At 44.9% G+C, this 13,953-nt stretch overlaps 1 protein-coding gene across 4 annotated transcripts in view; it reads left to right on the forward strand.

Moving 5' to 3' along the window:
• The window catches only part of Prkn (parkin RBR E3 ubiquitin protein ligase), a 1,148,335-nt gene that overhangs the window by 621,902 nt on the left and 512,480 nt on the right, over window positions 1-13,953 (forward strand). The gene's annotated exons all lie outside the window — the stretch shown is intronic.

Consider the following 13,953-nt stretch of genomic DNA (forward strand, 5'->3'; position numbering starts at 1 on the left):
CTGACCTTACTCTGCATGATTTAATGGATATAAGCAAGCGTTCAGTCCAATTCCAGTGTGCGCATAGATTAGAGGAAGTCTTTTCTGTAACCCGAGGGAAACCTTGAAGGAAGGATGAAGAAACGGACTTTGTAGGGACATCCAAGGCTTGAATATCGCACACTGTACTTTGGTTATATTGTACCCCTACCCCTTTGATAATGTTTTGTTTGGGGAAATGTGGTGGCCCAGCAGGAAAAGGCACTTGTTATCCACGCCTAACAAGGTGAGTCAGTCCCACGAACCTCAGTGGAAGGGGAGAAACAACTCCACAGTTGTACTCTGACCTCCACATTCACTCAGAACATGGAATGCACAAACACACGCACACACACAACAATAAATGAATCTCCATGAGACTGCATTCAAACATGGAGTGATGATCACATCGTCTGATCGGGCCTTGGCACCACGGTAAAGCATAAACTCACTGATTGCACATTTCCCCCTGAGCTCAGGATGGTGGGTGGGAGGGGAGCAGGCTGGTGATGACAGACAGCTTTAAATTCTTCCTGCATACTTGCAGACTAATTTTCTTAAATTATACTGTTTCGATGTGACTTTCTGTGTTGGGGGCAGGGGATGGGCTCTCCAGCATGATTTCCTTCTCTGAGAATGTTCTCAGTTTTGTCCAGACCATTGATAAAGGAAGTAGATTTGTGACAATTACTTGGTTTTTTAAAAGGGTGAGTGGACTCAAGCTGATCTTATTTGCATATGTGCATATTTTTGTTGTGAGAAAACAATTCCAAACTTTTTCAGCACAGAACCTCTCCAGTGCACCAGCCCCAACTCTGCTCTGTCTGTCTTTGCAGTGTGGGGTTTTGTCTTTTAAATTTGTTTGACCCTAATCCTTACCCTGACCCTAAATCATAATTTATTCCTATGGACTTTACATAAAAAATTTTTTTTCCGAGATAGGGTTTCTCTGTGGCTTTGGAGCCTGTCCTGGAACTAGCTCTTGTAGACCAGGCTGGTCTCGAACTCACAGAGATCCGCCTGCCTCTGCCTCCCGAGTACTGGGATTAAAGGCGTGCGCCACCATCGCCCGGCTTTACATAAAATTTTTACAACTTCTGGGAGATATAAACAAGAGCCATAATGAAATACAGATCTCTTTTCTTCTTATCTTCCAGAGTTGTTTGTTTATCTTTGTGTTGGTCATAGCAGCATGGAAAAACAGAACTCCCTAGTCCCCAGTGCTGCCTCATGCCTAGCGGGCTGCCCTGTGTATCCCCTTCACCCATCCCTGCTGCATTTTCAGTGCTGTGGACAAAGTAAAAGGCAGCCATGTTTGCACAGCCAAAATCTGACCTGCCAGAAACACACTATAATAACCAGCTCCCGGCACGACATTAGATCCAAGACGTGGTACTATCTCTAGACTTCTACAATTAGGACTTGCTGTTTTGGGTGTCATTACCATTTGATAATACATAGTGTCATGATCTTCTTGCCTTCAAACCCATCTTCAAATCCACTCACTCACTGAAACAAAGCTACCATGGATTGCATACTGCAAAGATTTACTCAGGCCTGGAGATTAGCAGAGATTTATCTCAAAGCCCATTTGCTCTTGCTCCTTGGGACAGTGATTTAGCTCTCCTCTGGCAGCATTCTTCTTTCCCTCACACAGGGATCTTCCCAGCATTCCCTATGGATCCATCCAGTATGTCTTCAGCTTCTCTTCTCAGGTCATGGTTTCTTCTGGTTAGACTGTACTTTGCAATATGTTGTGAGTCAAAATGAAATTCTTTCTTTATCTTATTTTAAAGCACTATATAGAAACCTCGACCATTGTGACCCTTACTTAATCTTCCATGGTTGAGTGGTAGCTAAGACTTTATCCAGGAACTCAAGGCCAAGCCCACTGTGTTGTCTCATGTGACTTATTTCAGCAAAGGACTCTGTGACTGCGATGAAAACCTGATGGGAGTTTATGCACCTCAGAGCCTTGGGGCCCTCGTTTGTGATCATGGAGTTGTGCTTCTCCTTCGAGTTCCCGGCAGTGTGCCTGCTGTCATGAACTGAATAAAGCAGGGCCAATGCACCTTCAGGATAAGGCAGGGGGAAGTGTTTTTGTTGTATTTGTGCTACCTTGGAGGGAAGAGAAAAGCAAATGACATGACTCATTGGGTGAATAATACCACATTTATATCACAGAGAGAAGCAAATGGCATGATTCAGTGGATAGAGAATACTCTCTATCTCAACAATTAGGTGAGTGCTATAGAGCAGAGAGGATAAAAAGGAGACCTCAAAGATGCCTCATCCAGCTCAAGTGGGGCTCCTTCACACTGAGTGTCACGCCTCATGGGTGTAGATCCTATCACTTCTCTTTTGTTTAAGTGTGTGTTTCTCTCGTGTGTGCATGCGCATCTATGTGTAGTTATGTGTGTCTATGTGTAGGTGGCCCCAGGAGTCAGAAGAGGGCGGTAGAGGGCTTGGAGCCGGAGTTCCCGGTACTTGTGAACTTGGGTCCTGGAGATCACACTCTAGTCCCGTGCAAGAGTGTCAAGTGCTTGGCCACACTGAGCCTCTCTCCAGCCCCAAATTCTAACACTCTCTTTTCTGAAGCTTTCTTGAGAAAGTACGGCATACCCATGACACACTCTTGTTAGGGAGCCTCTAGAGCCTGTTCTCTTCAGCAAGCCCACTACCAGACATTCTCAGTCACCTGCTCTCTCCTGAGACTGACATGTAGCACTTCATGATCATGGGCTTCTCAGTTTCAGGCCTTGAAAGTCATGTGGGTTTCCATTTTTTTTTCCCCAAAGATTTATATAATTACCATGTCTACAGTGTTTTGACTGCATCTGTGCCTGCAGGTCAGAAGAGTCCACCAGATCTCACTACAGACAGCTGTGAACCACCATGTGGCTGCTGGGAATTAAGCCCAGGACCTCTGGAGGAGCAGCCAGTGCTTTAACTGCTGAGCTATCTCCCCAGCCCCTTGGGTTTCTATTTTACTAGAGGAAAATTTGAGTCTAAGGTTTTGAAAGATTTACCTCTAGTGGTGACAATGTCCATTCAGCCACCTAACCTACTGAAGGCCTTGTGGTTCGCATGGATTTTGAGGTGGCCTCTCTCCTCATTCTCACTCACAGGGCCGGACTTTCGCTGGGAGTGAAAGACGAGTCTCACTGAAATGCTGGGAGGTGGATTCTCATGTAGAAGGGAGAAAGTAGTCAAGCTGGGGTCAGAGACAGCTCCGGTGTCCTCACCTTTGTGAGTAGTCGGAGCTGGAGAGAGCAGAGCTGCCGTTCAGCGTGTGGGCTCCTTGCAGCTGCAGGCTGCTCAGGGCAAGGTCTGAATCTGTCTTATGTGCAACCACGCTCATCCTCTCTGCAGTGACCAGCACTAGCCTTGGCCTCAGAAGGCTTTAGCATCTGCAGACGTGCAGTAAAGTAAATGTTCCACACAGTGCAATAAATAAACAGCACATTCTTTTTTTTTTTTTTTTTTTTTGGTTTTTCGAGACAGGGTTTCTCTGTGGCTTTGGAGCCTGTCCTGGAACTAGCTCTTGTAGACCAGGCTGGTCTCGAACTCACAGAGATCCGCCTGCCTCTGCCTCCCGAGTGCTGGGATTAAAGGCGTGCGACAGCACATTCTTTTTATAGAGAATATTTATCTGTCTGTGTGTGCACTGATACCTCTTCATATGTATTTACCTGTGCATGGGAGCCAGAGGACAGCCTTGGGGGTAGTTCCTCAGGCATCATTTACCATTTATCAGAAAAAAAATCAGGATGTTTCTGACTCCCTGTGGCTTGCCAAACAGGCTGGGCTAGCTGGCCTGGAAGCCCCAGAGAATCTGTGTCCATTCTTCCCCTGTGCCAGGATTATAAACTTATAAGTTTTTCCTTTTAAATGACTATCCATTTTTATTTTATCTGTATGAGTGTTTTGCTATATGTATGTTCTGTGTACCACATGTGTGCCCGGTACCCATGGAGTCCAGAAGAAGGTGTCAGATCCCTTGAAGCTAGAGCTACAGATGCTTGTGAATCACTCTGTAGGTGCTAGGAACAAACCAAGATGTTCCGGAAGAGCAGCAACTGCTCTCAACTACTGAGTCATCTCTCTGCCATTTATGTGGGTCCTGGGGTTTGAACTCAGGTCCTCACACTTTCAAGGCTATAGTTTTCTGAGCCTTTCATGTTCTCAAAAACATAACAAAACAAACAAACGAAAAACAGTCTCTTCAATATATAATGGAATGTTCCAGATGACAAATGAAACAATAAATAAACTTGAGCTCACAGCTGAGTCTTTAGGTGCTGGTATGAATGAAGGAAAGTCCAATTCTGAAGTCTGAGCCCTAAGAGACAGATTACTAAGCCATATTGTTCAGGGTCAATTCTTATGAAAACACAGAAGAAATATTTTATCTCCATTGATACTTTGGAATGTGAACCATGTCCGTTTTAATGCCAGCCAGTGACCTTCCGTTCTCCCGCTGTGAACCCTGTAGTTCTCTGATGGGAGCTGCAGCATCCTCGGGACTTCCTGGGGATGTTAGAGGTGTCTGGGCATGAAATTCAGGGGCCTTACCTCTTCATTAACTGTCACTGCAGGTGCACAGCAGGCCCGCTGGCAAGAGGAGGGTAATATTGCAAATCCTCCCAGACCAATTTTGTATCCATTAAGGTCAACCTTGCATGTTGTAACCGTCTGGATTTTAAGCAGTTCCGTTTCTATTGATGGATGTTAAGGAAGAGGAAACTATGTTCTGGAAGCATCCAAGGGGCCCTTGCTTCAACTTTGCTAGCAGTTATGCTTTAATCTCAATGTCCATTCTCAACAGAACAAAATGGCCATGCAACCTTTAAATGGCTGTCTTTTCTTTTAAAAAATATTATGCTCTGTGCATTTATTTTATTGAAGTCCATCCTGTTAATTAGCAATCAATTATAAGCTAGGTTGAGAGGAATAAGCTATTTTCCACTGCAGATAATGTTGGTGTTGCCTTATGTCTTCAGACAGAAATTTTAACCTGTTGAGGAACACTTAGTGATTGGCAGGTTTTGGATATTGTAAAGATCCTATACATGACTATCAGTCACATGGCATTTAATGAAACATTTGCAGACTTGTTCTCTGCAACCTCCACAGTTTGCAGAGCTATTTGCAGCAAAATAAGAAATGGTTGCTGGAATGCAGTCATTTTTGAAGCTATGGTTGATTCTGTTCCTTGTTAATTCGACAGATTCCAAGTGGAAGAGAACATGGCTGGAATCCTGTATCTTGCATGTACAACAATGGGCTTTCCAGGGTTTCTAGCTTCCAGTGCAAATTTTCTTTTTTTCTCTACAACACTAAGGTCCATTGCACTATCACAACATTTGTTAGACCATCATACCCACACATTAGCATGCAGAATTATACACATAGAATGACGACTTCCTATGAGAACACTCCTGTGGAAAAGGGGATCATACATGGGTATCTGGTTCCCTTAACCCTTCCCTGTATATCAAAGTTTTCAAAAAGTTCATCAGTCTACGTGTTCATAATATAAAAAGTTCACTAGTAGCCCCAGAAACATTTCAGGTATTTCAGGCTGAGATGGCAGCTTGACATAGCTGGCAGAAGTAGGGGGAACAGGCCAGGGAGAATAGATGGCAGGGTCCTCTAGCAGGAGCAGGTGTGATGGAACTGTGCTAACCTGATCTGAAACATAGGCTGTGTGGTATTTTCAGGCTACAAATGACTGTTTTCATATTTGCTCAGCCTAAGCCCATGTGTATGCCAGGGTAATCTGCCATCATAGATGTGTGTTTTGCAAGGCAAGTGAAGACCCTACAATTGTTGATATGTTCTATTGCTACTAGCTTCTGTGGACATTTTGTATCCACACAAATCTTACCTCCTGTTGGACATGAATGTTACACATATTTTAAACAGGAGGAAAATAAAGTACAAGAGCTATTTCTTCCGGAAACACATCTATTTCATATGATAGGTGAGGGAGGCTCAATATTAGGCTCAATGATAATTCTGACCCCAAAATCCGTGTCCTTGATCATCAATAGTATATGGCCTTGGGAATACATTCATTGCTTGAGGCATGACATCATGCTTGATCATGACATCATGGCTTGTTGGGAAGGAAAAGAACTGGAAGATGGAGCTGGACCACACTCTCGGACAGAAGCTGAGATGCTGGCCAAGTGGGTGTGGAGCTGCTGTTTCAGTTTCTCTGCTGTCGGTACGTCAGCTGCTATTCGGGGCAGGGAGGACCAGTCCAGCCCAGGGCCTCTCTGGAGCCAGACTTCCAGAGAGGTGATGGGCATGCTCCTGTGCGGAGGAGAAGGCTGCTGCTCAGAGACTCTTTGCTGACGAGCGTGTAGGAATTTGTTGACATCCCCTAGGCAGGATGGTGGGGGTGTCCCAGGAGCCATGGGTGGCCCTGACAGATGGCAGAAGGGGAACCAGGGTGTTTTGCTGTGACTGATGCTCAGAGGAGCCTAAAGGGAGAAGGATTCGGTTTGGCTCACAGTCTCCAAGACTGGAATCCATCTTGCTTCGGAGAACAGCTGACACCATGGTATGGAGGAAACCAAACAGAACATGCCTTGTGAGCAGGCTTCTCTCTTCCTCTTCTGCCCCAGTGGCGGTGCTGCCCGCATTCCCTAGTTAGTCCTCTCTGAGAATCCCTTCACGGACACACCCACAAGTGTACTTGATTCATCTCCGAGAGGATCTCACAGTCCCATCAGATTGACCAAAGTAATCATCACACAGTACCCACCATAACAGTTATCGCCACAGGCCCTGAGGTCCCATGGGTCTGGAGATCAAGGGCCCTGAAGTAAATTGAGAGAAGCCCAGATCAACTTGGGAATGATATTATTTGGCACATCCTAGACAGCCATACTGACTCCTACCTAGCCTCTGTCTCTAGGCTAAGCCCCCACTGACCCAGACTGTACCTGGGCATGCTACAGAGAGGTACCAGCATCTAAGGCACAGGGAAGAGGGCAGAGTAGGAATTAACTGGGCAGTGGCCCTCAACCTGGTTAACATGTATTCCAGCCAATGATATCTTTATCTTTTGTTAAGTTCCCACTAACAGAAGCATTTTCTTCTTTAGATCTACAGTGGGTTTTCTTACACATTAGCGTGTTAGAGCTCAGGCATGAAGAGCTCAGAGCGTGTAAAGGCCTCGCCTACGCTGTCAGCATTTTTTCCTTTATATCTCCAATATTTATCCTGTATTAAGTTATATTTTCCCAAACCTTTCTTCTTTATATCTCCAATATTTAGCCTGTATTAAGTTATATTTTCCCAAGCCTTTCTTCTTTATATCTCCAATATTTAGCCTGTATTAAGTTATAAAAAAATCACACTATTAAGCTACATAACCATATTCAGATCCACATACATACTAGTCATGTGACTGTAGCGTCACCAAGTGATGGGTCTGGGAAAGTTAGACGACATCACGTTAGAAGACAGTGTACCTCAATCTCCTATGTTACATCATTCAGAAACACCAATATAGAGTGGATCGTAGATCCTAAGAATTGAAACACTAAAGTTTCTGAGTACAATAATAATGCACAATACTTATGATTTCTCAGACAGAGCCCAGAGCTCTTAACTAAATGAGAAAACCGATCAGTTCATCTACATTAACACTATGAAGGCATCTACAGATAGCATAAAGAGAGTGAGCACATGCAAGTCACATAGCAGTGAGTTTTCTGACACATCAGCCAACTGTGCAGAGCTCAGGGCATGTAAGGGTCTCACACGGTTAGTAAGAAAAAGAAGGACAGTATGTGAGCAGACTCTTCGCGTGACGTTGGCACCCAGATGACGAAGAAGCATATGAAATGAGACATGCAGGTCAGATCCGCTGTGTGGAACGGCAGTGTGCTCAGCAAGCACCTGTGAAACATAAACAAATTCCATATTACTCCTCCTCTTTTAACTCATCACCATGGGAACAATAATAAATAACTGTCACAACAATCATATGAATAAATAGTCCCAGAACAATTAATAAGTGACAAGATCAGCTCTGTGGCCAAAGCTGCCTGGTGACTTCACTGTGCTACCTGTGAGGGCTGGCTCAGCTTTGCCCCCGCCCCTCGCAGGGAAGGGAGGGAGGGTCATTGTAGGAAAGAGATGGGAATGGAAGGGGCTGCTGAGAATTATGGCAACCAGAGAAAGATAGCCTTCATGAATTTTCTGCCTCCTTCAATTTGAAATGTTGCTACATTCACTCCGCCAGGCTAAAATGCAAGAAGAAATCAATAACACCCTCCTACATCCCTACAAATCAGACTTGGCTCTCCTCGCTAACTCCAGGTTGTTCCCAGTGATGCCGCATAACTGCTGGGGTTTGGGGTAGTCCCCGTGTTGGCAGCTGTGATCTGCCTTAGAACTCCGGGCACCATGTTTCCTCCCTGTTCTCCCTGTTCACTGCTAGGAATCCCCAGAGACAAAGATTATGGTTCTTTAATCGGGAGCTAGGACAGGAGAAGGGAGCTGTCTCCCTGGGAGGCAAGGAATTAAAATTTTGTGATCTTTCTTTCCCCCAGTTATGAACAAGATGCTTTATCCCCACTAATGAAGATTGACTTTCTGTCCCCAAACAGCTGCAGTCCTATTGTCCCAGCTCTAACCCTTCTGCTAACAGTGTCTAATCCCCATTGCACAACACTTTCCCCGGTTCAGTTGAATCGCTACCAGATTTGTCAGCCTTGGAAACCTAGCAATCTGCCCAGGCCATTCCTCTAAGTGTTTCTCACAGGCATGTGTTACTGTGTGGGTAACCTTCAGCTGTCTTCTAAATTCTTAAATCTTAATTTGTCCCCCAACAGCTGAAGATAGGGACGGTGTCTCTGCTTCTTGCTTCCTCCATTTCGGTTTTCCTTCTTCTTCTCCCTAGTAAGGTTTATGTGTCTCTGTAGGTTGCTTCCACTGTCTTTACCAACTCCCAATGTTGGCATGAAGCATAGTAGTTAACAGTTCCAGCCTTGAAGACAGGCTTCAGGCACAGAATTCTGCTGCTCACTGCTTCTCTGGCTGGTTAGTAAGACGCCTTCCATGTCATTGTGAGAACTGAGTCAACACATAAAGCATACTCTGTAGAATGACTGCAGTCCTGATAGATGCCCTAGAACAGTGGGCTACGCCAGCACACCCAGCCTTGCACATTCACCTTCAAACAGCTTTAGCAATAGTTATATACCTGAAGCCCTAGCGTAGGACCACGTACCTTGTGCATCCTGTTTGCAAAGGTTTTGTGGTTGTGCAGATAACAACACAGGAAACAGATCGAGGCTGGGAAGAAACTTTCCTCCTGAAACCACTTGGTTTCCCCTGACACTACCAGCTCTTGGTGGTCTAACTAGGACAGTTGGTCACTCTGACCTTGTTTCCTAAATGTGATTTATTGCTGAACTGGCGATAGTATTAACTAAGATAATTAATATAAACAGATTAGAGATTTTAAACATCTATGCAGTATAATCATGATGTTTATCATTCATTCTTCTCTTGAGAACTGTATCATAAATGGAATCGAGGCACAGATCCATGAGGGACTACCTAACTATATGTATCTGCTCAGAGGAAATACTTTGAATAGGGTGGGAGCGGGTTCCTGGAGGCGAATGTGCTCTAACATTAATGGGAGGAATAATGTCGGCTCATAATTGCTGAAGACATAACTGGGAGAGAAATTGGACCTTAGTGACCCAAAATGTGCTTGGGAAAGAGAAGCTTTCTTGAGAAGGGTCACTTTAGACATTTTAATAAGGCTTTAATTTCTTAAGTGCTGTGAAAGCTCCAGCAGGGGACCTATGATGGGCTGAGCTCTCCACAAGCAGGAATTCAGATAGCACTGGAGTCTGGAATTTGGTGTGGAAGGTTTTAACTTGCTCATGGGAAACCAAGGCCTGGGAAAGGAAGGGAACAACACAGGCCTGAAGGCCTGGCCCTGCTCTCTGAGGCACTGGGACTCAGAATGACACTATTTCTGTGGCCATACTGATTGGACCGCCATTACACAGCTGTGTGGAACCCTGCCACACTCTGGCAGTTGGACTAGCTGACAGCTAGCTGCTGCTTGGACTGGGTGTGATTTCCAGGTAACTGACTGGATATCTATATGCATATGTGGTTAACTAGCTGTCATATATATATATTACTTGTGGACTACCTGCTTTGATAGCTCTCTCACAAAATTTTCTATTGATTGTTTGACTTTAAAAATAAATTAAGAGGATTTATTTACATAATACCAGGAATGCTAGCATTTCAATCCATATAAGTGCAAACATTGCCCTTCTTATATTTTATTTATTATTTGCTTTATTATAATTTATTGATATGCTAGCCTTTTTTGCCATGAGTGTTTTAAGTGTTGGGTATCAATGTGGTAAGTTATTACTCGTTTTCCTTTATGCCTTCATAGTGAGGTCCTTGAAAATACTAAGCTACTAATGTGACTTTCCTGTGTTGTATCCCATGGCTTCCTAATTTCTTGGTTTTAAACATTGATTCCTGGGTCATCCTACATGCCGAGGAGCATAAAGAAGAATGAGTTTTCATCTTTCTCATCATAATTATTCTAGTATCACTATCGAGTCACATGAGATCTCACCACTTTGAGATGTCTCATCACCTGAACTCAATCATGACGTCCATGTCTGAAGCTTTGTCTTCTCTGGTGTCATGAGTACACTATGCCAGAAACATGGATGAACACGTGTGTTTCAACAGTGTCGGGATTTCTAGAATAACGATAGGTTCACAAGGTTTGGGTTTTCAAGTGACAAAAATCTGTCACATAATCCCAGATGTTTTGGTACCTCTCATAGCACACGTCACAACGTACACGGTAACTGAATCTGCCTGTCTACGTGCATATGTAGCTACAGATTGAATGCACACTGAAGAGTCAAAAGCAGAGTTCAAAAGCTTTGGGAAGTGGATCGAGAGCCTGTATTGATGAGGATTCAGTCAGGTCAGTGTCTGGAGGGCGCCACTGTTGGCCACCAGGGTTAAGAAGGACATTACAGAATCCAGCCCAGACAAGCTGGCTCCAATCTAAGGGCAGGAAATGATGGGTTCAACTTAAAGTTCAGACAGCAAAAAGGCGAAGAGGCAGACAGTGCAGTAGGCTGCCTCAACAGCAGGGGCGGAGCTGAGCTGGAACCCTAGGGACAACTGGGGAGGCCTCAGCTTGTGGTCCATGACACACAGCACCACAGATGTTAGGTTGGTGTGGGCCATACCGTTGCCCTGTTAGATATCCATCATAGGATGGGGATCTTAGTAAGAGGGTTGTACCCTGTCCTCAGCATGATACATCTGATAAGTCCTTAGACCTGGTTTCCCAAATGCTTCAATACATGCATGTCCACCCTACATTCTCATTTTACCTTGAAAATCTTACGGAGTGGCTTTCTTCTGCTCCCAGGAATGTCATCTACTGTAGCATACGTTTTCTGCCGGCAATGGGAAATAACCAAACTAGCCTTATCTGAAATAATCAGCTTTAATAAAGGGAGGAAATGGGAGAAACTTACAGAGCCAGGGCTCCAGCGAAGAGCAGGGAACCAAGAGGGAGGAGCTTACCAAAACATGGATCTTTTAAAGGTATTTTGTGCCCTGGAGCGGTCACGCCCCTCAGACAAGGGATTGGTCAGCTACCCCATCAATCTACTAATCTGTGACAGATGGGTGTATGTGACATATGACACAGTCCGTGGGTCTGCGTAGGGCCATAGTCATGTTCACCTCTCAAGACGGAGTCAAACGCTGCTTATAAAATGGAATCTTCCAGTGCAAAGCGAGTCAGAGAAAGCCCTGCTTCCAGACAACATGGAGGAGGTTATGGCCTAGCCTGGTCTCAACGCTGTTGGGCACCTGTACGTGGGCTGCTGCTTCTCGTTGTTCAACCCATGCCGGGAAGAAAGGTTTAAAATGCTATAGTTTTGCATGAGCTTTAACAATGGCTGGGAAGGCAAATCTCAATCGCCATTCTTTTGATAGCATCCTGTGGCTATTCCGCAATTACAAGTCTAGTGTCTCATCATCCAGAGAAGAAAAGCAAGACAGCGGGCCCTAGAATATCCCAGCTCGCTCCCTGATAGTTTGGGGTGCTACCTATCTGAAGCCAGGTCTAGAATATCCCAGCTCGCTCCCTGATAGTTTGGGGTGCTACCTATCTGAAGCCAGGTCTAGAATATCCCAGCTCGCTCCCTGATAGTTTGGGATGCTACCTATCTGAAGCTAGGTCTAGAATATCCCAGCTCGCTCCCTGATAGTTTGGGGTGCTACCTATCTGAAGCCAGGTCTAGAATATCCCAGCTCGCTCCCTGATAGTTTGGGGTGCTACCTATCTGAAGCCAGACTGAACCTCTTTTCGTGCACCTTCAGTTCTAGTTCCCAACATTGTTGTCCATCAAGAAAAATCATTTCAGTCTTTGTACAATCTGTTAAGTCAGAAGCAATGTGATTCCTGAGAGATATTCTCTGACCTGCACATGCACTTCTTGGCATACAGCAGATAAATAAATAAACTATAAATATATTAATATATGTTTTTATATAATAATATTTTATTGTGTGATATAATGTATAATATGATTCTGGATGGACTGGGGAAAAGGCTCAGCAGTTAATGGCATGCACTGCTCTTGCAGACAAGCCAAGTTCAGTTCCCAGCACTCATGTGGGCTGCCTCACAACTACTTATGACCCAAGCTGCAGGGGATCTGACACCTTCTTATGGTCTCTGCAGGCTCCAGAGCATGCGCGCGCACACACACACACACACACACACACACACACACTTATAATTTAAAAATACTTTTCCAAACCTGTAATTAGAGATTTGTACGTCTGGAAGCAGTCGTCATTTCTGCTTTTTTCCTGCAGACAGAAATGCGACCAAACTCAGTGAGGAAAAGGGTGGGGTCCTTCCTTCAGATTTTGCGAGTGGCTGCTGGACTTCACAAGCTTACGGTCTGTATTGACCTTGAGTCCCCTCCAAAGCCAGTGTCTCTACTTTGAAAAACTCTCCAGGGCAACTTGCTGTGAACTTTTTTTTTTCCCAAAGTCTAATTTCCTGAATCTCTGGCTAAAGAGAGAGGTTAATAGTTTGGGGAGTTTGTTTACAGGCCGTTAGAAACAATTAGCACATGGCTGAGACTAGAGCCATTGGAAGATCGCTGCCTGGCCTAGAAAGGAAGACAGACTTGGAAATGGCTATTTTTAGCACCTAATTAAGGCAGACTTGGAGATCCCATCCTCCCTAGCCAGACTGTTTCATATTTCAATTATCAAGAATTCTTCATTTCCTCCCACCTAAATTCTCGTTCCGGTCTTTTAAAGTAATAGTAACTTGAAGCTCTATTCACGATTCTTCCAATCAAGCTTGTGAATCACTGCTCATCCCCTAGCCTCACCTGTCCTTACAGCTCCTAATGTTCCCTGGCCATGGCTCTTCTCACCCCCGACCCGAGCACATCCTTCTACCCATGTCCCCAGGGCACCTGCCACCCAGGAGCTGGCCCTGGATGAAAAACAGAAATCAGAAGGGGAGGACATGGCCGCTCCTAGAATCACACTATATATTATTATATAACGGTGAGGAGAAAGTCTGTCATAGATAAAGGGAGAGAGTAGGTAGAGGCAGAGAGGGTCATGACCCTGGGCCATGTGAGGAGAAGGCTAGGGGAGTGGGGAGAGCCACAGCAAGAGGCCAAGAAATCAAAGGGCTGGGCAACCAAAATGGCTGGGTTATGTAGGGAAGGGCGGCCTGCGGAAGGGTAGGGCTTGTGGCGTGCCAGTCAGGAGGACCCTATTCACCTTGCCCTTTGTCCTGGGTTTGAAACCTAACAGGCCCCCATGCAGATTCTTGGTTCTGAACAATCTCCTTTTTATAGC

Source organism: Arvicola amphibius, chromosome 8, assembly GCF_903992535.2.
Source record: "Arvicola amphibius chromosome 8, mArvAmp1.2, whole genome shotgun sequence".
NCBI lineage: Eukaryota > Metazoa > Chordata > Mammalia > Rodentia > Cricetidae > Arvicola > Arvicola amphibius.